This window comes from Protopterus annectens, chromosome 3.part1 (assembly GCF_019279795.1).
Source record: "Protopterus annectens isolate FY-2018-M chromosome 3.part1, PAN1.0, whole genome shotgun sequence".
In the NCBI taxonomy this organism is placed as follows: domain Eukaryota; kingdom Metazoa; phylum Chordata; order Ceratodontiformes; family Protopteridae; genus Protopterus; species Protopterus annectens.
The window spans coordinates 259515189-259541271 of NC_056732.1; the positions used below are offsets into that span (position 1 = coordinate 259515189).

Genomic DNA, 26083 nt, shown 5'->3' on the forward strand with positions numbered 1-26083 from the left:
GACAGGAACTTGAGATCACAGGTACTAGCTGGCTCAAAAGGACTGCTAGTCAGAGATAGCAAAACCAGAGTGAGGTCGCAAGGAGGTGAAGGAGGCTTGATTGGTGGCCAAAGCAAAAAAACCCTTTCATAAACACTTTACAAAGCCTAGATGAAAAGGTAGCCTCAGAGTTCTGATGAAAGTTAAAAATCACTTCCAACTGAAGCTTGATAGTGGAAAAACTTGCTCCCACTTGGAAAAGGGAGGACAAGAACAAACATACATCTGAAACTGAAACAGAAAAGGGATCCAGATTCCTGCTCTGAGCCCAGATAGAAAATCTTTTCCACTTACTACAATATACCTTTCTAGTGGAGGGTGTCTGGGTGGCTAGAATGAGATGCTTAATGGGGGATGCTAGCCTGGACTGTTTTATAATCATTGGAACTGGAGAAACCATGTGGTTAGATGAACAATCCAAAAGTTTGAGAGAGGAACCCTTGATGGATGAGAAATCAAATCTTGACAGGGATCCAGTACCAATGTTGGATACTTCAGATGAGACTTGATGAAGGGTAATCATGGTTGACAAGGCCAGAAAGGGGCAATGAGGATAAGGGGTGTCCTCAGGTGTTGCACTTTTTGCAGAAATGTGGGTATTAAGGGAACAGGAGGACAGGCATATAGGAGACCTGGAGGCCAATCATGGACTAGGGCATCCCTAAGTGACACCCCCGGAGGAGGGATCAGGGTGAAATACCTGCTGCATTTGTGGTTGGCTGGGGAGGCAAAATGATTGTAGCATGGTTGACCCCAATGGTTGAAAATCTACTTTGCCACAGAAGGACTGTACTTTCACTTATGTGGACAGTCTTAAATTCATCCTACCATTGGCTGAGGTGGTCCTTCTTGTGCTTTTTCATAACACTGTATTGGTGACAACATTGCTCCTCAGTGACTTGAATGCTAATTGCACTGGAGACAGACTTGGCCAAGCTATTTCACGCCTCACCTTTATACTACAACTTGGTATAATCTCCTCCCACAGCAGCCCCCAGCTGTAACACTTCACAAGGAGTGCCATAAAAAAAATCCTAGACTCCTCAACATCCCACCTTCACGGTGTAAATGGAACACAATCACTTGCTTCACCAGCCATGTCCATAGAAGTCAAGTTAGAAATAGGGATCTGAATTACTACTTAGTTCAGATTTTGCATGTAACAACTTGTGCACAAAGATATACAGCCTTGAAAGCACAGCAATGTATTGGATGACACATTGCTATTAAGACATCAAAAATCACAGAAGGTGTAAAATATTTCAGTGAGATTTGGCTATGTGAAATGATTAAACTGTTGACACATGTTGCAGTGTTAAACACTGAAATGGTTTATTGTGTTTGCTGTAATCTTGGTTGGTTGGAGGAAAATGGTTGACTTGTGACATTGGGAGTTACACACTATTACAACTTGAGTACTACCAACTGGGAATTGAACCAATGAGAAAAAAAAGGATAAAATGTTAAACTTTGTTTATTAACTGTCAGTGGCACAGGAGAACTTACAGTTTGACATGGTAATTGGAAGTATAATAATTTGGACTGCATTTCGTTGTAAAGGCAGTATTTAAGTTTGTCAATACATTTTAGATGCATGCAGTTGCATAACCTGAGTAATACATGGGGTGGGGATTAGGTTACATACATACTTAACAAGAAATACTGTCATAAACATATACTTACAATATGTGATAACTCATAATAATTATAACAAAAACATTGTGCACATCATACCTATGTATGTGCATTCCAAATTAAATATCATCATTGTCATGTTTAACATAATTTACATACATTATACTGGGCTTTTATAACAAGCAGCAATGACATAGTTATGGTATGCATTTGCATTTATTGGTACATTTCTTATGAAAATACTGTGGCAAATGGCATTCTGCCCCCCCCCCCCGTAAAACTATCTGTAAACTGGACTCAAATTCTGCATTAGCTGTTGTTTTTCCTTTAAACTCACTGCATTTACACCTTGTACCACAAAGAAAATTACTCGATGGCTCCATTTTCTTCAGTGACCATTATCCAGAGTGCTGACAGCCATATACAGACACCAGGCTCATTTGTGCTTCAGAAGAAGGGCAAAATTTAAATTTTCACTTTTTTCCTGAAGAAATTAACTGGGTTTGCTGGAGATCTAATGCAAAAGACATTATAAAAAAAGGAAAAATTGAAAGGGAAATTAAATCACTCAAAGGGTATATCCAGCAATGACTTGATCAAGAAGTACATTACAGTAACACATTCAGTCTTTTCACATCTCCTTGCCAAATCAGAGCTTTAATTTCAGGACTTTAGGTAATGCCAAATAAAGGGAAAGTGGAGAGACAACAGCTTACATCTTGTTAGCAATGCCGAGAACAACTGAGTTTTAAACAACAGCACAATGATATAACAAAATGTTTATCAATATGTATTCAGACACCCTCTGTAAAATTACTAGTTATCTGGATTTAAACCCTGCATCACCTGTCTTCTTCTTCTAAACTCACTTTACTTACAGCTTGTGCCATAGAGGTAGGTAGCTGACAGATGGAATTTATTCACTGAGTACTGACCAGAATGCTGATGTTCGCACTCAGGCATCAGGCTCATTTGCACTACTGAAGATTCAAAGAAACGTTATTATCATTTAGGAAACACAAGTAATACCTAAATGAAATTTCAAGTGTCAGTTCTTTTACAGAAAAAAAAAAAAAACACACATAAAAAGACAAGACATGATAGGTATTAAAGAAAACAAAATAACTGTATTACAAAAGTAAAAGTCAAGGTAGCTGACACACTTGCTTGTATACTATTTATATACACTGGATCACACTGAATACTAGATGATTAACACATGAAAAGAAAATTATACTTTACACAGATGTGAGATTGGATGATATTGCATATAAAGAAGTGATTGGAATTGCACTTGAATTTGAATATATTAATTTTAGTATGCAATAAATAAATAGAATTACTGTATAAAAAAGGAAATTAATAAGAATATAACAATCTATTATAGTTTTTATACATCCATATTTATATCTGCATTAATGAGTCTTATTGCAGTAGGATAAAAATTGTTCATGAATCTGTAGGTCCTGCAGTGGATACTCCATAACCTTCTACCAGATGCAAGTTTAGTGAACCAACTATATGCCGGATAAGAAGTGTCACTCAGTATTTTGAAGGTAGCTAAAATTTACTTTTTCCTTAAGAAGTGAACTATTCACAGCTAGGGACTGCTGCCAGTCAAAAGTGTGCAAAGTCAAATTGCAAGCAAACAATGAAGAGAAAAGAGAAAACAAACTTAAATAGAGGAAACATTATGAAACAAGTAGTTATATGGTTCTGATGTTTCCTTAACTTTGTTGTGTTGCAACATGAACATATGATCCTTAAACATTGGTATGTTCACATAAACTGTACACTCTCTGGATTTGAGTCCCACAACAAGAGAACATTCACAACAAACACTCTAGAGATTATTATCAATATTTGCTACAGGCACATACATATACTATGAGAGGGAAAAAAGTAGGTTTCATACACGTAAGATGTGGTATAGTATCAACTGCCAATAGAGGTGCAACAGAACCAAGTTCTGAATGTTGTTCTGTATAATTTACAGTTGGATGTGTGGATGGCTGTAATTTTGGGAGTAGTTAAATTAATCTTTCCTCACACAATATAAAATCAAAATTAGTAACACTGCAACTATTTTCATCTGTTTATTTTCTGAGCAACATTCCCTTATCTCTGATTCTGTAACAAGACTGCTATGTGATTTGTCTTGCTGTTGGTATATGTTTCAATGAGTCATGCACTTTCTTTGAATTGCAGACAAATTTTACTCAGATACACAAAGTGTGATCATAAACAATTTATACAAATATTAGGAATGTTGTTCTTCTAAGTCAGTCAATGTACTCACAGACTTTAGAGTAAGTCTCTTCTTCCTGATGCACCCTTGGTAAGTATACATCAAAGAGGATTGACTGAAACCCTGATTGTTCTTGCAGTCAAACTAATCATTCATGCTTGCAAACCCTTATCATGTAATTCTTCTCAATGCTTGTCCTTGCATTGCTAGGGCTTGTGCATGCAATCATGTAGGTCCTTACACTATGCTTACTCACCCTGCACTTAGTTCAGATTCTGAAATGCATGAATGCTAATGGGTTCACACTTTATTTGCATACTCACAATGCTGTGATGACTTAATCTGCTCTATATAAAGGTAATTGTGTGGGTATGTAACTGTTTTGTGGGGGAGATTGTTTGGATCCAGAGAGCTCATTACTGCTATTTGCTTTGTTTCTAGTTTAACAACTGACTTTCTGCAAAAGTATGTTGCTGTTTTTTACAAATAGATGTACTTTAACCTTAATTATGCATTGCATTTCACGATACATCTGTTTGTTTACTGTCTGCATTCTTTGTCATTAGGTGTTGGCATACCTATTTACATCTAGGATTTCTTGACCATTAAAATGTTTCTAACAAATGTTACCTGACATTAATGGAAAAATTAATCTGGGAAGCTGATCAGTTAGTGTGGAAGAGTGCTGTATTACTTATTAATAAGATCATGTGTTTTGCATTATTAGTACTCAAAACTGTGTTAACCTTGCGATGTATACCTGGCTGCCCTCTACAGCAGTAGATATCCCACAAAAGCTTTATCCATTTTTCCTTGAAATGTGTGCATTATTTTTGGTAATATTACAATATACTTCAGAGTTACAGAAATGCTTGTCCTCTTAGCCCTTTTTATAAATTACTTTCTTTGTTAGGTGGAGAGGGAATATGTATTAAGTTATGTGTACTCATATGGAACATTACTTTTTCATGTATTTTCTGTATGATGGATGAATACATTGACTTGATATATTTGTTTTGTTGGCAGTCATTTTTTTTGGGTTACTTATGTATTATTTTCCTTTTATGTTTACATTCATACAGGGCTATTGTGCCCAAGACATTTGCACAATGTAAACTGCTATACAGTGATACTGAGAATGAAGTGATAACTCAGGCACTACATCGCCACAGGTCATTCCCAATAGAGAGAGGCAGAGGTGACAAGTCTTCCTGGGATCATATCTGGCAGCAGATGGTCAACAATGTCAGTGTGGTTGTAGGCCATGAACATACATATTCAAAAATAAGACATTGGGCCAGTGATTTGATAATGGTCACCAGGCATCAGGCAGCTGCAATTGTCCATTAATATATGGCTGTGGGGGTGGTCTTCTTTCAAAGCTACCACTAACTAAAACATAGCTGTTCATGTCTGTCAGAGATCCAAACAGCTCAGTACAGGGCTCACACAGAATCACTGATATTGGGGCTGAAATGGATGGCAACCCAAGTGCATCTATTACTGAACTTCCAGGTATGCAATTGCAATATAATTAAATAATTCTCACTGTGTGTGTGTGTGTGTGTGTGTGTGTGTGTGTGTGTGTGTGTGTGGATATATATATATATATATATATATATATATATATATATATATATATATATATATATATATATATATATATATATATATATATGTATAGCCCCCACTGTATTTCATTGTAGAAGTAATAGACTATAGTTTTCCATTACACCACAAGGTGGAGGTCTTTTCAGGAATATAAAAGACAATCATGAAAGTGAAAGAGGAGACTAGAATACTAGCTGAAGGAGGGAAGACTGAAACAGGTAGCTGAAGGGAAAAAGGGCCTTGCAGCATCACTGTTTTTTTTTCTAGTGCTTTGGGACAGGGAAGTAGCAGATTGTATCTGTCTTTTGCTGAAATCCTGAATGATGGTGTTTTGTGGAATCAGGATGGAAGTCTGAAACCAGTAGTTCCAAGTCTGCATATGATTCAGCAAGAAAAGGGGTTTATTTGGGCCTAGTACAGAGAAGCCATAGATGCTTACCAGAGTTCTGGCAGGTGATTCTTTACTTTTCTTATCAGAAAAAACATGTTGCCTGGTCACTAGGATATTCTCGACAGAGTGGTGAGAGGCTCTGGCCATCATTTTATATTTTTATAAGATTGTGGATTCCCCCTAAATGCTTTGTGGATTACAAATAACTGGGATCCATATGAGCTCCAACTTGGGCCCCAGCAAGACTGTACATAGCCACTGGCTGGGGAACAGGGTATAATAGAGGGTTTCATAGTTGGTATGTTTAGAATTGATTAAGAGGGTTGAGGGTGTTAGTACTGCTTAATGACATTGAATTTTCTCATATTTGTATTGTTGCATTATAAATCTTCATTGTTCAATGACATTGCATTTTCTCATATCTGCATTGTTGTATTATAACTCTTTTATTGCTTAATGACATTGCATTTTCCCGTGTTTGTATTGCTGCATTATAAAGCTGTACTGCGCATTGATATTGCCTTCTTTGTGCATGTTTGAATGTCAAGACCTTTTTCAGTTGAGTTCTGGGGAAGAGGGTGAATGTATGTTTCATCGCATGCATACCTCACCTTGCCTTATTGCTAACTGGCGCACTGTTGAAATAATTTTTTTGTGGTTGTGCTATTGCCTTTTAAACTAGATGTGCCACCTAGAAGAAAATCTGTCATTCTTGCCACCTTGGTGTGTTGGGCCTATAGGGGTGTCACCAGAGTCGGGTAGGGAGGAATCCATATCTACTTCAGCTACATCTGCTAGTGTGCTACATTTGGGGGCTCACCTGGGATTGCCTGTACTTTCTTGGACTCCACTCTATTCCCCTGTATGTGTGGAAAGCAAATCCTGCAGAAACATGAACCCAGAAGTAGCCGCTAGGTGGTGTAAACAGCACAATGCTCAGTCAGAGCATTGCTTAGTTCTGGTGTTGCCAGGGGTCACATGGACTGATATGCAAATACATCAAGTCACTGGATCTTTACCAGTTGTAGGGTGTGGATTTTTATTAGACAGCACTATGGCCCCTACTGAGTAGAGCACATTGGCTTTATTAGAATGGAAAAGTCCTTTAGTGTATGAACACATACCTTCGAGTGTACAAATTTCAGGTGAGACTGCAGTCTGTGTGGTAATCCCTGAGAAGTGCAGTACCTCAGCAACAAAGAAAATACCTGTGGAAGCTATCCAAGTAGGTCAGAACCTTACACCAGAAGCTGCAGCTTCACTGCTCATAAATGCTATAGGGCCTGAAGTTTTGAATGCTCTCAGAAGTATTGTAGAAAAATGCTTAAAGCCTGCACAGCCATTCACTGGGTTTGGCTACTGTAAATTGTGTTTCTTTTCTGGAAAACAACCTACACCTCAGGGAGGGAAGATTCTCAATCCTGGATGAATCAGGTTTCACAAGCCCTAGAGGGGTGGGATATCCCAGAATCTCAGAAGAAGCAGCGGATAGCTGAAAGTCTAAAGAGATTAGCTGCGGATACCATACACAACCTAAGGATGGGTAAGCAAGATTGCATGGCCAAGGACTATTTAGGAGTACTGCAGGATGTGTTTGGAAGGATGGAGAGGACTGCTGACCTACTGTATCAGTTTGAACATACATACCAAGAAGTGATTACAATAAGGGATTAGATAAAATGCTCCACCAGATCATCCTAAAGAAGCAGGTGGTTCTGAAAGTAGCTGACCAAGTACGGATCAAACAAATTTTACAGGAGCTCAAGCTATGGACCCCATTGTGTGGAAAATGAGGATGAGGAATAAGGAAGAGACTCTTATTCTCACTTGGTTAAAGAGGTGAGGGAAGAGGAAGCCCTGTTGGAAGCCAAATCTCAGTGTTCAACATCAACTAAAACAGTGAGTGAACACCAGCAGGAGCCTATAGCCATGCTCACTACTCAAACAGGAGTCATGGCCCAGAGTGTCCACAATGTAGAGGTGTCACAGTTGCAGATGTAGGTGTCTTCCCTGACCAATGCCATAGCTCTAGTCACCAAGACAGTTGCAGAATTGCAAAAAACCGTGGTAACTTTAGCTGAAGGGAGGAATACATCAGCTAGAACCTCTACAAAAGAACTCAGGGAAGAACCGAATCAGCCAGTGTTCAGAGCTCCTACTGGATTTTGTTTCTGCTGTGGGAATGCAGGGCATATAAAGCGACAGTGTCCTAATGCAGAGAACTTGAAAAAAGTGAACAAACTATTATTGGCTAGTGCAATTCAAGGAAACTTCAAAGGGCTTCAGTGAAGGAGCCAGCTGAGTGCCCAGTTACAAAGAGCTCCATAAAATATAACATCAAGAGACATCATCCTGGATCTCCTTTCCACACAAACCCTTGTAATAGGGGAGAGAAACTACCTACTATGCACACTTCTAGCTCATCTGAGGTGAACAACCGAATTGGAAAGCCATCTCAGCCAAAATCTCAGCATCTGAGACTGCAAAGCATTACATAGCAAGAGTCTTATCCGTTAAAATGGTAAGGTCAACTGTTGGTACCTCAACCGCATGCTGACTTCCATACAGCTGAACAGCACTGGAAACAAAAACTACCCAATGGCCTACTGGGACCGTCCCCTGTCATGTCAGTAAAAATAGAAAGGTATATAGCAAAGCACTGTACAGAGACTTCTACCAAAAATACTTAAAGCATTTGCCACTTGAAAAGTTAGAAGATTTGGAGATCTGGGGGCTAAGTGACAGAAAGTTCCCTTATGATGGTTATGTCTCACTCAAGTTAGAATTTTCCACTTCAGTTGTTGGGTTAATAGAAGTTTTTGAAACACTCACTGTTGTGTGCCCCAGGCCAAAAGGAAAGGATTCAGCATCTATTTTAGTGGGGACAAAAACTGACCATGTCAGAAGAATGCTAATGCCTCAGTTGACCCAGGAATACCCAACACTACATCCTCTCCTGAGACCAGTTTTCTGTGCCCTTCAAAGGGAGAAGGATAGTAAGAAAGATGAAATTGGTCATGTGTGGGCCCTGTCTGGGAAAGAGCATATAAGTCATCCTGGTCAGGCCACCTGCTTGAGAACCAAAGTGAGGATGTGTGGACAAACAGTTTCCTCTCATCTCATGATGGAAACTGATCCAGAAAGTGACTTGCCACCGGGGCTGGAACTAGTCCCAGAGGTTTGGCCTGCGGACAAGTTAAAGCATCCTTATGACACTTTGCATGTGAGGTTAAAGATAAAGGAAGTGCTCTCATTGCCTTGCGTTCACAAGTGCATTTGAGAAATGTTTATTCTGTCACTCCCTTACCTCCTTCTGTGTTGACAAGGAATAACAGCAGGGCCAACGAGTTGAAGCTGGAAGATATTGATATAGGAGGTGGTCTCTTGCCCCCTGAGTGGCTGACAAGAGTTAAAGAGCTACTAATGAAAAAGAAAATTTGTTTTTCTACTAGTGAACTATATGTGGGCTGTGCAAAAAGTGCAGAACACCGAATAAAAGTAAAAGAGGACCGGCCTTTCAGGGAACGTTCCAGTAGCTCCAGGAGACCTGGAGGACTTAAGAAAATGTTTGGAAGAACTAAAAGCCACAGGAATAATTTGAGAGTGAAGAAGTCCATATGCCTCTCCCATTGTCATTGTCAGGAAAAAGAATGGGTCAATTTGCATGTGTGTTGACTATCATACTCTGAATCAGTGAACCATTCCAGACCAGTACATAACTCCCCGGATTGAAGATGCTCTAAATTGCCTGGTGGGCAGTTAGTGGCTCAGTGGTGAACAGTTGGAGAAATGCATCTCCTGGAAGTCTTAGTCTACCTGGATGACATCATTGTCTTTGGGAGGACTCTAGAGGGGCAAATCCCTATGCACCCAGAAGATAAAGGAAAAGACTGCCTTCATCACCTCTTTGGGATTTTTTGAGTTTGATTGCCTACCTCAAGGTTTAGCAAATGCATCAGCAACTTTCCAGAGAATCATGGAAAGAACAGTTGGAGACATGCATCTCTTGGAAGTCTTAGTCTACCTGGACAACATTGTCTTTGGGAGGACTCTAGAGTAGCACAAAGAAAGACTGATGAAGGTATTGGACAGGATTGAGAAGGAAGGCCTGAAGTTGTCATTGGACAAATGCAAGTTTTTCCAACCTTCAGTGACCTATGTGGGACATGTAGTGTCTGCATATGGAATATCCATAGATCCCAGCAAAGTTGAAGCAGTGACATCTTGGCCCAGACCCAAAACTATCACAGAGCTGTGATTTTTCCTGGGGTTCTGCAGTTACTATAGAAGGTTTGTGGAAGGATTTTCAAAGATAGCAAGACCCCTCAACCATTTGCTCCAAAATGATGAGAAAGCAAATGAAACAGATGAAGATATCCTTGTGAAAAAACCCTAAGGGACCGAGAGGCTCTAAAGAACTCATTGAGAGTTGTTGGGCTCCTGAGTGCAAAGAGTCAATTGAACAGCTTAAGTATTGCCTCACAAATGCTCCTGTGCTGGCATATGCTGACTCAACACAGCCATACTCTTTACATGTGGATGCTAGCAGAGATGGCTTAGGAGGATTCCTTTACCAGGAGTATGACAAGAAGCCGAGACCTGTGGCTTTTATCAGTCAAAGTTTATCCCACACAGAAAGAAACTACCCTGCACACAAGTTGGAATTCCTTGCCTTAAAGTGGGTGGTAGTGGACAAGTTGCATGACTATCTCTCTGACATACATCCAGACCACTGCAAAGCTAGATGCTACTGGCCACAGATGGATGGCAGCTCTATGCAACTATAATTTCAGTTTGAAATATCACCCAGGACATGAAAATGGAGATGCTGATGGTCTGTCCAGAAGACCTCAGAGAGATTTACACCCCGATGATGAATGGTTAGAAATTCCAGTGCCAGGGGTGAGAGCTATGTGTTAGATTGCAACCTGCTATCAACACACTGAATGTTGGGCCCAGAAGTTGGGTTTGTCTGCAGCAAGCATACCCCAAGCTTACTGTAATCTGGTCACTTTACAGACTTCATCGCTACCAGCTTTGAGTAACAGTGACCTCAGGAGAGATCAAAGAGAAGACCCCTTAGGGCAGCTGGTGGTAGCTGCTTTAGAGAAGAAGCAAGTTAATATGTTTCGCATGGATATTCATCCTCTGGCAAAACTTTTGGCCAAAGAATGGGACAGACTCCAGATACAAAATGGACGAGTGTATAGGAGATCTCCAAGTGCACTGGGCAGTGAAAAATGGTAATTGTTGCTTCCTCAGAAGTATAGAGAAGTAGTACTCCAGTCATTGCATGATGAACATGGTCATCTTGGTTATGATAGAACTATGGGTCTAGTATGAGACAGGTTCTACTGGCCATGCATGAAACAAGATGTTGAGGATTATTATCATACATGTCTTTGTTGCATTCAGTGAAAGAGTCTGCTGACCAGAGCTTCCTCATTGGGTCAAATGGAAAGTTGTGGACCCATGGAACTGGTCTGTATAGATTTTCTGTGCATTGAACCAGATGAAGACGGGATCAGTAATGTACTGGTGGTGGCAGACCACTATACCAGATATGCTCAAGCATTTCCCACTTGCGATCAGAAAGCTATTACAGTGGCAAAACTACTAGTTGAGAAGTTCTTTGTACACTATAGCCTGCCAAAAAGGATACACTCTGATGAAGGACGTGATTTTGAGAGCAAGCTTGCCCATGAACTACTCACTCTGTTGGGAGTCCAAAAAAGCTGCACAACTCCTTATCATCCTCAAGGGGATCCTCAGCCTGAACGTTTCAACAGAACTTTACTAGACATGGTGGGGACACTATCTGCTGAGAAGAAGAGTCAATGGGGTAGACATGTAGCCGCAGTGGTGCATGCTTACAACAGTACTAAAAATTATGCTACAGGAATCTTACCTTACTTCCTAATGTTTGGAAGAGAAGCTCATCTTCCTGCTGATGTCACCTTTGGAGTCACAGCTGATGATACACAGTGCAAACTCATGGCAGTTATGTGAAGACACTCAAGAAGAACCTCAGACAGGCTTATAAACTTGCTGAAAAATCAACAGGACAAAGACAGAAGCAAAACAAGGCTGACTATGACAAAAAAATAAAGATGCATGATTTGCAGCCAGGGGACAGAGTTCTTTTGAGAAATTTGGGGCTACAAGGAAGGCATAAACTATCTTACCGCTGGGGATCTGAGATTTACATAATTTGTTCTCAGCAACCTAACATTCCTGTCTGCCAAGTTTTCCCTGTGGGGAAAGAAGGACCCATTAAAACCTGGCACCACAACAACTTAATGCTTTTGGCAAAATCAGTGAGACTCATGAATCCGGAACCCAGAATGGCTCAGCGGAAGCCTAACTCAAGGCGATCCAGAAGGCTAAGGTGGAGAGGAACTATCCTTTCCAATGTTCAAGAGCCCATGCTTCCTCCTGCTGAAGGAGAGGAGGACAGTGATGATGACTGGGGTTCCAGTGGGCTTTTTTATGAGGATGCTCAAGACTCCGTGAGCTGTAATATCAATGTAAATGCACCGGAATTCGTTCCTTGTCATTTTGAGCAGCCCAGACCTAACAACAGTCTAAGTAATGTTTTTATACCTCTTGCAGAACCTGATACTGATGGAGGCCCTGATATGCAAACTTCAGAAAATAGTGCTAACAGTCATACCATTATGTAAAATGAAAATTAAGTTAAACAAGTGGAGATGTTAGAAATAGACAATATGCCTACTGAAGAACTAGACATTGAATGTGATGTGAGTGATAAACCTTCTGAGCAAAATTCCTTAGCTGTCTCTTCTGAACCAAAACTGCAGAGACTGATTTGGCCGCCATGGGGACTTACATATAACAGTTTGGGACATAGTACACAGGAACCTGTGACCACAGCTCATCTGAGAGTCTGTGCCCATAATACCTATGCCTCCTACTCCAGTGGTGATACCCCATCTCAAGTTAAGCATAAGGCTGATTACAATTGGTGGAATGTACCTTTTGAATGCAAAAATATTGTTCAGTTCTAGGGGGGACCCAAGATTTTCAAGTGGGGGGAGAGTGTAGCTCCCACTGTATTTCATTGTAGAAGTAATAGACTGTAGTTTTCCATTACACCACAAGGTGGAGGTTTTTTCAGGAATATAACAGAAAATTTTGAAAGTGAAAGATGAGACTGGAATACTAGTTGAAAGAGGGAAGACTGAAACAGGTAGCTGAAAGGAAAAAAGAGCTTTGCAACATGACTGGGTTTTCTTTTCTAATGCTTTGGGACATTGAAGTGAAGTAGCAGATTGTGTCTGTCTTTTGCTGAAATCCTGGATGATGGTATTTTGTGGAATCAGGAGAGAAGTCTGAAATCAGTAGTTCCACACCTGCATATGATTCAGCAAGAAAAGGAGTTCCTTTGAGCCTAGTACAAAGAAGCCATAGATGATTACCAGAGTTCTGGCAGGTGATTTTACTACTTTTCTCATCAGAGGAACCACGGTGCCTGGTCACTAGGATATTCTCAATGGAGTGATGAGAGGCTCTGGCCTTCATTTTATATTTTTATAAGATTGTGGATCCCCCCAAATGCTTTGTGGATTACAAATGACTGGGATCCATATGAGCTCCAACTTGGGCCCCATCATGCCGGCAGCAAGACTGTAAGTAGTCACTTGCCAGTGAACAGGGTATAATAGAGTGTTTCATATTTGGTCTGTTTAGAATTGATCAAGGTGGTTGAGGGTGTTAGTACTGCTCAATGACGTTGCATTTTCTCATATTTGTATTGTTGCATTATAAATCTTCATTGTTCAATGACATTGCATTTTGCTCATGTTAGTACTGCTGCCTTCAAGAATTTTGCTGCTCAATAACATTGCATTTTCTCATATCTGTATTGTTGTATTATAACTCTTTTATTGCTTAACGACATTGCATTTTCCCATGTTTGTATTGCTGCATTATAAAGCTGTACTGCTCGTTGATATTGCCTTCTTTGTGCATGTTTGAATGTCAAGACCTTTTTCTGTCGAGTTCTGGGGAAGAGGGTGTTAGATGCATGTGGAACTGCAAGTTGTTTTTTATTGCATTAGTATCTCTTAATTTTTAAAATACATTTCACATAACATTTTATTCTATTTCTCTCATTCTTGTGTTGATGACTTGTTATCATAGGTGATCCTGCCAGTGGTGCTGTGGAACTCCTACAATCTGATGGCAAAGTATTGGTAGCCTCTGATGACGATGACAGTGATGAAGAGACACAGCTTTTAGTGCAGAGGGTCAATCTGACAGTGAAATTGTGTCTGGAATATCTTCTGCCCCTGTTTTGTTCACAGTCAGTATGCTTATGCATACTTATGACACACAGACCTCAAATATAGGACAGATTGAGTGTGACACAGTTAATCTGGGTATTGTGGTTACTCCAACTGCAGAACTGGTTGATTCTCCCCATAGCCATCATGAGGACAAAGTACCACACAGGCAGGTTGGTTGAGGTGCTCAGAGGAGACCTGCTGTTGACACTCTTCCTGATGTTGGAGTGTCAGTAGGTGTCACATGATGTATGTGTAGGGTCCTCATGGAGGCACAGGGACATTCCACTAGGTTCTTGGATGAGATAGTGAGAGTACTAAACAATGTGCACTCTGACATGAAGGACTGCCTGAATGGTGTGGATAACTCCTTGGACAGGATGAATGACACACTGCATAGGGCAGTGGCTGTAATAGAATGTCAGCTGGGGGCGGTTTGCCATCCATGTGGTTGGAGAGCTTCTACATCATCCAGCGTTAACCAGCATGGCCATGCAAGATCCCGCTCCTGTAGTGGCACTACTTCAACTGCTCCATCAGTGATTGGTGTGTCAACACTCAGATGTGGTAGACCATGTGGTTGTGGTCCAGGACATAATTGTGATAAGAGCTCATCCAGCAGACATCACTCATGTTCAGGTAACACCTCAAATTCTAGCAAGGGCCAAGGAACTAGCAGTGCAACTCCTGGCAGAGGTAGTTCTTGTGGTCGGTGGATGATGACTCTGAACTGAGTAATCCACCATATATAGCCTACACCTGTTTGAGATGCCAGGACATAGTGCTAGCACAGTGCTTGATTGTGTTCATGTAGACACACAGATACATTTAACAAATACTTTTCCATACCGTCTCACACACACACATACACACACACACACACACACACACACACACACACACACACACACACACACACACACACACACACACACACACACACACACACACACACACACACACACACACACACACACACACACACACACACACACACACACACACACACACACACAAACACACACATATGCTACCTATATGAGCAGTACTGTTGACTACTATAGATATCTTGCTATTGGCCCTGAAAATTGGATACTTAAGAAATACATTTTTGCTTTACTTGCACGCACTCACTTCTACGGTGTCAGGCTTGCCCTCCTGTCCTCCCCCCACCCTGTGCAAGTGATGATGTCTGTGCCCTTCACTTTGCACATTTCTTTGTAACTTTGTGTTACATATACGTCTGCTTGACAGAGTGGATAGCTAATGCTTGCTTACTCAGAACTTTCCTTTAATGTAAATGTATTTTTACTCATTATTCATAGGTTCACAAATTCAAAGGATTATACTAGGCTATTGACCTGGAGGCCCTTATAAGCCTAGCCAAGAATTTTGCCCATGTTCCTCAAAGTCAGCACCTGTTTTCCCTGTCCAACAGGGACACAGGTGGGATCCCAGGGGTATATTTTCTGTTTCCCATCCAGTCGTCCAGGTTCCTCTTAAACAGGTCTAGTGAGGTACGCTGCTTGACATGGAGAAGAAGTCTATTCCACAGATGAGGGAATTGGTGAGACACAAATCTATCCCACTAACAAGTTCTATTAATGTCACAGACCAGGTAGAGAACTTGTGTGTGAGTTGCGTGAGTGGAGTTTGACTTATGGATAAGCAACAACTCCATCAAAGCTGAGTCTGAGATGGCCTTGTATGCTAGAAACAGGTCACCTCTGAGCAGTCTGTATGAGACTGAGTGGAGGGACAGGGCTTTTAGCCTTTCTGTGTAGAATAGGTGTTTGAGACCCTGCATTTTCATGGTCAGGAACCTCTGTGGTCTGTCCAACTGCTGCATGTGCTTGGCAAGGTACATGCTGAAGGGGGCATTGTACTCGATAATGGGTCTGATAAGGGAGGAGTACAGGCATGTTATGACTTCCTTGTTCCTGGATGACATACCCTTACTAATGAGGTGGCCAATGTAGAAAGCCTTCCATCCAATGGAGGCAACATGGTGGTCAAAAGTCAGGTTGCTATCAATCTGGGTGCCCAAGTCCTTCGCGACTGATTACATGCTTAGTACATTGTTATTAATGTGATAATTAGTGGGGACACCATCTTCCCCAAAGGGGATACTGATGCATTTCTTGGCATTCAGTTTGAGGCCATGCTTCTGGCTCCAGTCATTAGTTTGGTTAAGGCCCTTTTGGAGGATGTTCACATCACTAGGGGAATTTATGACAGTGCCCAGGTTGTAGTTATCTGCAAATCTGGTCAGCCACAGACCACTGGTTTTGGCTTGCAATACAGAAAAGTATATCCCAAATAGTAGAGGCCCCAAGACCAATTCTTGGAGTATGCCACTTGTCATGGGTCTACTACTAGAGGTGGCTTCCCCTATTTTGACTGACTGGGTTTTATCAGTGAGCCAGTTTGCTACCCATCTGGTAACATATGGGTTGATGCCTAGCTGGGAAAGATTATCTATTATGCCTGAGTGGGGAATAGTGTCAAAGGCTTTGGCTAGGTCAAGGTAGGTGGTGTGCACTGTCTTTCCCTCATCCATGGCTTTGGCAACTGTTTCGAAGAAGGAAATCAAGTTTAACAGGCATGATCTCCCTATGACAAAACCAAACTGTGTGGGATTAAGCGTTTGGAGGCTGTCAATTTCCTTGTTTATAAGATCCATGATAATGCATTCCAGTGGCCTTGCAGATCAGGCTGGTTAGGCTGATGGGTCTATAATTGCATGGTTCAGTGGATGCTCCACCTTTGTGCAGAGGGATGAAAGTAGCTGTCCTTCATTCTGCTGACACAAAGCCTGTGCACAGGCTTTGGTTGAATATGGTGCCTAGTAGTGCTGAGAGCTCTTGCCTGAGTTCATGTAGTACACAGACAGGAATGTTGTTGGGTCCCATGGAGGCTGTATTTTTTGTCTTTGCGAGGGCATTAATAACCTGTTCTCTGGTGATGAGGGGGGGGGTCAGGTGCTGCGGATGTCCTGGTTTACTGATGGGGGCAGGGGGTGAAGTTTTCACTGAACTTGTCTGCCAGCAGGTTGACTATATCTATGGCATTTGTGTATCTGGTATTCTTGACCTATAGTGCCTTTTTTAGCCAAGATTCAAATGACAAATTCACCACCGTAACAGGAGCAGGCAAGCAAAAACTGAGGGTGACGCTACTCAATGCTAGAAGTCTAAATCTCAAAATGCACTCACTCGAGGCACTCCTTAAAATGGAGAACATCGATATCTGTGCAGTGACTGAGACCTGGTTCAAGGCTCCAGAGAGCACCCCTGCACTACCAGGCTATAACTCATACCACACTTTTTGGCCATGTAACCTGGACCGGAACACCAAAGGCAGTGGTGTGTCCATATTCATTAAGGATATCCACACCTCCAGGCCAGTTGCTCAGCATAATGCAGCCGAGGTTATCCAAGTGTAACTTACTCTGGGAAAAACTGCAATCCAAATTGTAGCTTGCTACAGATCACCCACCATGCCCCAGGATTCCCACTCCTCTTCTATTGATGTACTGGAAAATATTAGGGTTCAATCAAACACCATAATAATGGGCGATTTCAACTACCTCACCATTAACTAGGAAAACTACTCATGTACCAACTCCTTCACTCAACGCTTTCTGGAATTAATAAACTCCAATGCCCTGGATCAACTTATCCACACCCCCACCAGGAGCAACAATATCCTAGATCTAGTCATTACCAACATAAGTGACCGGTGTTCCACACCTGAAGTCAACACCTCATTGGACCGATCCGACCATAAGCTAATTACCCTAGATATCCACATTCTGCTCCCACCCCCCATTAAGGAAACCATGGTAAAACATTTCTCCAAAGCCAACTTCATGCTTCTTAAGACAGAAGCAGTGAACTTCATGACACCCATGCAGATGGACAATGCAGTTACGACTACTGAATCCTACACAATTGCACTTTATAAGCACTTACATGAGTGCATGGATTGTGCTATCCCAAACAGAACCAAGACGCTATCCTCCAAAAAAAGGAAGCCAATCTGGTGGTCCCCTGCCATAAACAAACTGTACAACAGAAGGAAGAAATTGTTGTAAAAGAGAGTATAATCCCATGAGTGGAGGAGCTCCCTGGTCAGCCTCAGTAAGAAGCTGCAATCCCTGATAAAATCCTCCAAAGCTAGTTATGAAAACAAAATCACCACTTATTGTAAAGACAAACACAAAGCATTCTATAGCTATATCAAGAATCTCAGTGGCAACACTTAGATCTGCTCTGAGTTACAGCACAATGGCACTAAATATACAGACCCAGCTGATATTGCCAACATCTTGGCAGATAGGTTCAATGCTAATTTAACCCCCTCTCACCCCCTAAAGAGCCCATCTCTTTACCAGAAGAATGCAAAGTTCCTGTAATCACGGCTGCACAGGTAAAAACCACACTCTCCAAAGCCAAGAACACAGCATCCATGGGACCAGACAACATCCCAGGCTGCATTCTACACAAACTACAGAATGAACTGGCACCCCACCTAAGTACCATGTTCAATCATAGCCTCACCTCAGGCTTTGTGCCTGCTGAATGGCGCACAGCATTGGTTATCCCACTCCACAAGGGGGGAGACACCACGGACCCCGGGAACTACCGCCCCATTAGCCTGATGAGCCTGGTCTGCAAGACCATGGAATGTATCATCATGAAACTTATAAACAAAGACATTGGTAATCTCCAAACTCTGGACCCCACCCAGTTCGGGTTTGTAAAAGGCAGATCATGTCTCCTAAACCTGATAGACATCTTTGAAGCAATCACCAAAGCCGTAGACAAGGGTAAAGTGGTTCACACAGCCTATCTAGATCTTGCCAAGGCTTTCAACACCATCCCCCACTCGGGAATTATAGATAAACTACTAAACTAGGTATACATCCCTATGTCACAGGATGGGTTGCCAACTGGCTCACTGACAGAACCCACACTGTTAAAGTAGGAGACTCCAAATCTGACTTCAGACCAGTGACAAGTGGAGTACCACAGGGTTCAGTCCTGGGTCCTCTCCTGTTTGGTATCTACTTCTCTGAAGTACAGGCTAACACAGAAGGTCTTTGGCTAATGAAGTCCGCAAATGACTGCAAACTAGGAGCCATAATCGAAACTCCTAATGATGTGGACATCCTACAAAAGGGCCTCACTGAGACAGATGCCTGGTGTCAAAGCCATGGCCTCAAGCTCAATGCCAAAAAGTGAATTGTCATCTCCTTTGGTAAAAACTCTGTACCCATGAACTACAACATAGGCGGTAGTATACTTAGCACCGAAAGTGTGATAAGAGACCTTGGGACACAGGTGGACAGTAGTCTCTCCTTTGATAATCACATCGCCACAGTAGTCAGGAAATCCTTCTACATAACACACCTCATCACAAAAGGTTTCTCATCCTGAAAAAAAAGAGGTCATTGTTCCCCTCTACTCATCACTCATTAGACCCATTATAGAGTACGATGCCCCTTTTGCTATGTACCTCACAAGACATCTACAACAACTGGAAAGGCCACAGAAATACCTCACAAAGAAGATTACCAGCCTCAAACAGATGCCCTACGCAGACCGCCTCAAAAAACTCCAGCTTTAATCCATCGCATATCGCCTACTCAGAGGTGATCTCTGCCTAACATACAAAGCTATGTCAAACCCAGAGCTATTGAACATGCTCCACTTAAAGAAATCCAAATCCCTCCGAGCTACACACTCTAGGGACCTAAACCTTGTCACCACAATAAACAGAACATACCAGAGGGATAGATTCCTGTCCCAGAGACTTCCCATACTCTAGAATAAACTACCTATATATATCAAACAAAGCTCCTCATTAGCACTCTTCAAGAAAAATCTTGATGATTGGATAGGAAATAGAAAATTCACCCCGGGGATCACCTCTGTGGCTCTGCTCGACAGTGGCACAGGAAAATAATTTTCTTGGGTGGCAAAAGCCAGGGTACCTTTTTGGCTGGGCTTGTATAGGCCCCAGGGCCGATAGCCTAGTACCTACCTATGAACCTATGAACCTATGCACCAATTCAGAGCAGATTTGGAAGTTACTTTTGAGACTGCGAATGTATGTGAAGAAGGCCTTATGATTGTCCTTAGTGGATGTGGCCAATATGGACTCAAAGTTATCCTTAGAGGATTTCACCACTGACCTTATTTGCTTGTTCAGACAAAGGAGAGATTACTTCCAACTTGGCACCTGCTCCTTCTTGGTCTTGGACAGTGACTTTTTCCTTATATTATAGAGTCTGTTTATTGCTGCTGTCCACCAGAAAAGTTTAATCATCTTGAGTAAGATGAATTGGTCCTGTCTACTATTGCTGAGTCCATGTAGCTATATAGGTGCTCATATAGTTTTTTTGGTGTAGGCTTGGACATTAGTGATTGTTCCAGCTGAAGTGATGGTGGCTGTGAAGCTGCTTATACCTGTTCTCAGGAGGATGTAGTCAGCTTTAGAAAAGTTTTTTTGTTCAACCCTGGCAATGTGGGGGGGGGGGGTTCAGGAGAGATGGTGACTTTGAAAGTGAGTGCTTTATGGTTGGATCTTACCAAGGAGGATGACACTGTAGGACTGCTACAGTGGCTACTCATGTTGGTTCGTACCAGGTCCAGGATATTTTCACCTTTTGGTGGGGTATTAACCAGCTGATCCAATACAATGGCATTGACGCACTTGAGGAATCTCTGGACATTCATGTCTGAACTAGAATAGGTTTTCCACTCTATGGTTGGGTAGTTAAAGTCACCCAGGATCAGGGTAGAGGGTTGAATCTTGATGGATTCCAGTAAGTCCAGATAGGTGGAGTGGGGGTCTTGAGTCATGGTTGGGGGTCTATAGCTAGCTATGATTTGAATAGATGTTTTGTCAACAGTTAACTGCACCTGGAGTGTCTCCTGTGTGCCATACTGTTTGACCAGCATGGAGGTGTGTATGTTTTTGATAAATATTGAAACTCACACCTCCTTTGGTTTTGTAACCCTCTGTTTGGGGTCTGAAAGTATGGTAGGGCAAGTAACCTAGTAAGGCTGGGATGCTCTCCACCGCTTTGAACCAGGTTTAAGTGACTGCACAAAGGTCAGCATCTTCCAGGGTGAGGAATGCTTGCAATGAGTGCAATTTCATGTTAAGACTCCTAGCATTTAGCAGCATGACCTTTAAATTTTGTTTAGAAGAATTTTTTACGTTGGTAATTTTATCCTCATGACTTTGCCTAAAAAAGGCACTATGCGGGAGGCAAGAGCCTTTGTCTGAAGCCTGAAGCCCAGGGGGGACAGATGAAGGCCATCTCTGGCAAAGTATCATGGTCTGTCATCTGGCAAAGTATCATGGTCTGTCAATCATGTCCTCCCAGGCTGTCAGGTACTGGATCCGTTGGAATGACAGCAGAAACTAAGCCAGTTGTTAAAGTCAAGTCATTTTCTGTTTGTACTGAGGCATCATTCTGGGTTACAGTAGGATGCTGCTTAAGGCTAGGGACATGCCTGCCTGGGACAAATACTCAATAAACTCGATCATGTCTCCCTTCATATAGTCCATTGAGGTACGTCTCAAGTCATTCACACCAATATGGACTATGACAGAGTCATAACAGTACCTGATATGGATTCTAGCACCTGACAAGTAACTTATCATGACTTTCCCCTTGTCTAGCCTGGTGAGAGGCACATCTGTGTGTCTCACGATAGAGTCTCCTGTGACTAGTATTTTGGGTTTGTGGCTGGGCCATAGAGGCTGTGAGACACAGACATATGTCCTATGGGGGTGCTTGGTATGTTGTGTTGTGATGTGGGTGTGTGCTTTTGCCTCGAGGTCTCTTTTGTTTAGGTATATCTTTGTTGCAAAACTCCACATATGAAGGAATGTACTGTAACAGGTGTCGGTGGTGTTAGAGGTGTTGTATTTATGCTGTTTGTGCAGACAACCCTCTCAGTGCCAGATGTACTGGCTTGTGATTGAGACAGCAAGGATTCTAGATTCTTAATGTAATTGCATCTCTCACATATTGTGTTCCTAGGTGGTAGAAGAAGAGGGTTGTCTGTGTAATGAGGCAGTTGCTACACTGTCTCAGGATGCCCATATCAACGAGACTAGGAGAAGGAACCACAGGAAATTGTCCGTCCATGGTTGTCCATATCTATGGACTAGAGATAAAGGATGGTAGAGTGGGTACTATCAGAATAGAGTGCCTATAGGTGTGAGCAGGGCTGGATAAAATCACAGTAATTGCAAGGGAGGGTGTCAGTTACACAGGAGTGCTGGTAAGTGCTGGGTGTCAGTTACACAGGAGTGCTGGTAAGGGAAAAAATGCAACTGAGATAACTCGCAATGGGTTAAAACAGCATTTTAACCCAACCAATTGTGAATGATTGCTTCTGCAATTGTTGACTCTCACTGTATTTCTGTTAGTATTCTTACTAATGCAGACAAGGTAGATATTAAAGTATTGGTTCATAGGTTCATAGGTTCATAGGTTCATACTAGGCTATCTGCCCTAGGGCATTTATAAGCCTAGCCAGAGTGTGTTTGGCTTTCGCCACCCATTTTAAATTAATTTTGCTATGTCTTTTTTTGAGGTTAGTATACTGTGCCTCTGTCTAACAGTGACACAGAAGTGATAGCTGGGGTAAACCTATGATCTCCCATCCACTCATCAAGATTCCTCTTGAAGAGAGTCAATGTGGGACTCTGCCTAACCTGGACTGGGATTTTATTCCAGAGTGAAGGGAGCCTCTGGGTTATGAATCTGTCCCTCCAGCATGTCCTATTTATTTCAGTGCTGAGGTTCAAGTCTCTCGAGCGCGTAGCTCGATGGGATTTGGATTTTCTGAGGTGCAGCATGTCCATTAATTCCGGGTTGGACATGGCTTTAACGTCAGGCACAGATCGCCTCTGAGCAGGAGGTATGCCACTGAGTAGAGCTGGAGTTTCTTTAACCGGGCAGCATATGGCATCTGTTTGAGCCCTTTGATCCTCTTGGTGAGGTACTTTTGGGTTCTTTCCAGTTGCTGCAGGTGTCTGGTAAGGTACATCCCAAAGGGCATTGTGCTCAAGTATGGGCCTGATGAGGGATGGGTATAGAGGCACGATGACCGTGGCTGATCTAGATGTGAATCCCTTCATGATTAGGTGGGCTATATAAAATGTTTTTCTAACCACTTTGGCCACGTGGTTGTCAAATGAGAGATTGCTATCAACTTGGGTCCCCAGGTCCCTAATGACTTCTTTTGTACTTAATGGATTACCACCTATGTGGTAATTTGTGGGCACTTTGTTTTTGCCAAAGGGATAACTATACACTTTTTGGCATTTAGCTTGAGGCCATGGCTCTGGCACCAGTTGTCTGTTTCTATGAGGCTCTTTTGGAGGATGCTTGTGTCAGCTGGAGAGTTGATTATGGCACCCAGTTTGCAGTCATCTGTGAACTTGGTCAGACACAGTCCTTCCGTGTTGGCCTGTACCGCCGAGAAATATATACCGAACAAGAGAGGTCCCAGGACTGAGCCTTGTGGGATGCCACTTGTAACTGGTTTGGAGTCTGACATGGCTCCAGCAATTCTAACCATGTGGGTTCTGTCCTTGAGCCAGTTTGCAACCCATCTAGTGACATAGGGGTTTATATTTAAGCTGGTGAGCTTATCTATAATGCCCGAGTGGGGTATTGTATCGAAGGCTTTTGTGAGGTCCAGGTAGGCTGTGTGGACCACCTTCCCTCGTCAATGGCCTTGGTGACTGTTTCAAAGAAATCAACCAGGTTTAAGAGGCAGGATCTGCCCTTAACAAAGCCAAACTGGGTAGGATCCAGTGTCTGTAGGTCCCCAATATCTTTATTTATGAGGTCCATGATGATCCTTTCCATAGCTTTGCAGACCAAGCTAGTCAGGCTTATGGGGCGATAGTTTCCAGGATCCGTTGAGGCACCACCTTTGTGGAGAGGGACCACTGTTGCTGTCACGCCACTCTTTGGGTACATATCCTGTAGTAAGGCTAAGATTGAACAGTAGTTTTATGTTTGGGTTTAGCTCTTCTTGGAGTTCATGTAGGATGCAGCCTGGGACACCATCTGGTCCCATTGATGCTGTGTTTTTGCTTTGGAGAGGCGGCTCTTACCTGAACATCTGAGATGTCAGGGGCAGCACTCTGTTGGGATAGATATTTGCCCTTTTGGTGGGGAGAAGTTTGCACTGAACCTGTCAGGTAGGATGTTGGCAATGTCTGTGGGCTCGGTGTATTTTTTGTCATTTTGGACTAATTCTGAGCATATCTGGGAATTCCCACCCAGGTTCCTAACATAACTAAAGAAAGCCTTGTGATTATCCTTAGTGTCCTGTGCAATTTTTTTCTCGAAGCTAGCCTTAGACGATTTTATGAGTGCCCGTAGATTTTTGCTAATACTGATCAGAGATGCCTTCCCTTTTTGGGATTTTGCTCTATCATGTAGTAGATTCCTCCTTCCATTGTATAGTTTGTTTATGGCTGGGGTCCACCAGACAGGATGTCTGCCTTTGGAGGATTGGGTCTTGGTTTTATTTGGGATTGCATGATCCATGCATTCCTGAAGGTGTTCATAGAATGCATTTATAAAGGATTCTGCGGTCTGGGCCGTATTTTCCACAGGCCCAGGGGCTTTGAAGGATTCCGCCTCAGTTTTGAGGCGTGTGAAATTTGCTTTAGAGAAGTTTTTCAGTGTGGTTTTCTGGGCAGGGGGTGGGGTCGGGATGTGAATATCCAGTGAGATTAGTTTATGGTCTGAACTTACCAGTGAGGGATACACTTCTGCTTATTGTTATAGTTGTGCAAATGATCCTAATATTCACTTGCTCATTGGTTTATATGAAGTGATCACCTGAAATGCTTGATGCACATTAATGGGCAAAATCCATAACTGTATATTGCAAACATGAGCTATAAGCTATTTCTGACATTACTGTGCACCTAGGACATGTTCAGCCTAAGGGGCATATAAAAATTTGCATATGACAGTAATCAATTATATAACTCTTTTTTCACCATACAGGTTCCAGACTTACCTCATTAATACTGCAGCTACAAGATATGTCGTTGGGGTTGTCTCTGTGTGATGCTAACTGAACACAAACATTACACGGTTAAGTAAAGGTTTTGCAGTTTTGCTGGCATCAGTTTTAATATTTTCATGTGCTTAGGCTATTAGGTTTTTACTTAGGTACTCGGTGTGTGTGTGTGCTATTGTTTGCCTCTTAGCCAGAGATATGGCATATTGTGCACAACTACATCTGCCGGCAGCATCTGCGGCTGATAGTTCTCCTTTGGACTCCTCATCTGTATCTTCTGGAGCTGTTGGCAATGCCTGAGGTCCTGGGAAATGTGGTTCTCCCCCTAATTGTCCTTGTTTTCTGTGCAATATAGAACATACTGTCAGTATTTCAGGAGAGATGGCTGGGTCGTACTACAGGGCACCTCCTGATGTGTCTGGGCACAGGATCCTTGATTTAAGCAAGCCAAATAGACATGTTCTATGGTACTCCTAGTCTGAGCATGGGCAACATTGTATCCTTACTCACTGGGGTTGTATGGGTTTATTAACTTGCATCTCCCATTAGATGTCCTTGTGGAAAGTCACCCTTAGCAAACCTTGTGAACAGTTCACAGGTGTGCCATATGTGTGAGTGGCGAAAACTGCCTGCGTTACCTTCTTGGGCATTGCAGATGATCCCTTGGCATTACAGACAACCTGCTAGTTTATAGAGCAGTATCCTTTCTTAATAATGTACCTCCTTCCCTGTTCACTGGGTGGACTTTTTATTTCTATGTGTGTGCAATCTATGG

General features: G+C 42.3%; 1 long non-coding RNA gene across 1 annotated transcript in view; it reads right to left on the reverse strand.

Annotated features, from left to right (window-relative positions):
- Nucleotides 1-1497: 1497 nt before the first annotated feature.
- LOC122798081 overlaps nucleotides 1498-26083 on the reverse strand; it is a 149240-nt gene continuing 124654 nt past the window's right edge. The window contains exon 3 of the long non-coding RNA XR_006364214.1: nucleotides 1498-2188. This is a non-coding gene — a long non-coding RNA (uncharacterized LOC122798081). The remainder of the gene's footprint in view (nucleotides 2189-26083) is intronic.